The 2,191-nt window shown below is 43.0% G+C and overlaps 1 non-coding gene across 1 annotated transcript; it reads left to right on the top strand.

Moving 5' to 3' along the window:
- The first annotated feature begins 958 nt into the window (after nucleotides 1-958).
- On the top strand, nucleotides 959-1,032 carry TRNAM-CAU (transfer RNA methionine (anticodon CAU)). The gene has a single exon. It is a non-coding gene; the product is annotated as a tRNA-Met (tRNA).
- The last annotated feature ends 1,159 nt before the right edge of the window (nucleotides 1,033-2,191 follow it).

Below are 2,191 nucleotides of genomic sequence, written 5' to 3'. Positions count from 1 at the left end.
TTTGGCTGCAAGTGCTGCTGATGCGGCCGAGTACTTCAAGGATCAGAAAGATTACGAAGTGGAAAAACTATTTTGGTCACAGTTTCATGCTCCAGCCCGCCCGCTGCTGTTGAATGAGCAAATGGCCGAGTGGGCCGAGCTCCATAGATTATCCGGACTTGCCATGAGGTCCGTTGTGGATCATATGTGGCTGAGAGGGCCAAGGCCGAATAGCTAATTTGGCTTAGTGCAACAATTCCTTGGTGTTGTGCCACACATCGATGCTGTAAAGAGGTCGGCGTGCATAGAAGGCTCGCGGATGGCCCTTGCCCATGTCAAAACATACTGGGAGGAGATGGATGCCACCACTGTTGTGGCACAGGGTTCGGCCATAGGCCGAGTGGCTGCCAAGCACTACTTTGAAGAAGTTCTTGAAGGCGCTCGTTCGATAGAGGCTCAGTGCTCGAAGAATATTATGTTTGAGTGACATGTATTCCCATTGTAAAAACAATGTTTTATTGAGTTCATCAAGGCTGTATTTATACTTTTGCCCGAAAGTACTATGATGCCTCCTGTGCGGCCATTTATGTATATATGAGCGCCCTTTACCATAACTTCTGCTCGTTGCAAACCTACTGTACGAATAGCATCTACTGCTGTTCTTTGACCAGCATAGGGTGATGCTTTTCTTGAGCTTTTGAATCCACAAGTACCGGCCGAGGACCAAAAAACCACCCGACCTTGTGGGTCTGTAACAGTTATAATGGTATTGTTGAAATAGAATTGGATCCATTCCAAATAGCGAGAATTAGGATTCTTGATCCCTCTCAATCTCTCTTTCAATTCGAGGATCCAGAGAGGTGTTTTCATAGTCATCTCTGAATATTTGCCATCTCGGAATATTTTCGATTTCATTTTTCTATGATATGTCTTTCTATATGAAAATTGGTTATTTACGATGTACGATGATCCCTGTTAAGCATCCATGGCTGAATGGTTAAAGCGCCCAACTCATAATTGGTAAATTTGCGGGTTCAATTCCCGCTGGATGCACACGAACGGGAACATTCCATAAGTCTATTGGAACTGGCTCTCTATCCATGTATGAAGAGCTATCTCTCGAGCACAGGTTGAGGTTCGTCATCAATGGGAAAATGGAGCACCTAACAACGCATCTTCACAGACCAAGAACTCCGAGATCACCCCTTTCATTCTGGGTGCTGAAAGTATCCCTGATCCCACTGATAACGAGTAGGCCCAAATAATTCGATTTGGGTCGTTGCTGACCCATACCACATAGTTCCAGCAACTACGAAAGCTGCAAAAAACACAGCAGCGATACTACTGGAAAGTACAGTTTCAATATTGCCCATACGTAATCCTTTATATAGACGTTGAGGCGGACGGACACTAAGATGGAATAAGCCCGCTAATATACCTCCTATGGTAGGTCGCAAATTGGGGGAATTCGTGCCTACTCGGCATTTCACGAGTTATGAAAATGCAAGAAAGGATACTAAATCTCGTCGTTAACTGAATTTTGAATAGAAATATTAAGAAGAAAAAAAGATTGTCAAAAAGGTAGAGGAGGTAGGATGGGCAGTTGGTCAGATCTAGTATGGATCGTACATGGATGATAGTTGGAGTCGGCGGCTCTCCGTGTTTTATTTGAGAACCCCTTGAACGCCTTATCAAAGGGTTCTCAAAAATTCGAGATAGATCTAATTATACTTTTTTACTTATTTCTGCATTATATACTTTTTTACTTATTTCTGCATTAATAGAGAAGACGAGTAAAAAAAGCAAACCTATTTAGGATAATAATTGGATAAGAGAGCCTCTACCCTGTCAACGGATAGGGAGAGAACAAAATCTGGATATAAGAGAATGGTTCGAAAATCGCTATTCCACCTTTTAGGTATCGTGAAAAGTAATACCTATGAAGATCGTGCATTTCAGTCAAATTACTGCATTGCTGATATTGATCCCAAGAAAAAAACAGTAGGTACAGCTAGTCCGTGAATAGCCAACCATCGCACTGTAAAAATAGGATAGGTTCGATCTATGGTCATTGAGGGCCTCCTAAAAGTATATAACCTGAAAGATGGCAGTCGTTGGCTTCAGCCCCCACGCATATAATATGGGGGTGTTCGCAGAAGGCGCATGTTCACACTTGATCCAACGTCTTGGTCCATTTAAGGAGGTGATAGCG

Source organism: Triticum aestivum, chromosome 4A (genome assembly GCF_018294505.1).
Source record: "Triticum aestivum cultivar Chinese Spring chromosome 4A, IWGSC CS RefSeq v2.1, whole genome shotgun sequence".
Lineage (NCBI taxonomy): Eukaryota > Viridiplantae > Streptophyta > Magnoliopsida > Poales > Poaceae > Triticum > Triticum aestivum.
This window is presented reverse-complemented; position numbering and strand designations above follow the sequence as displayed.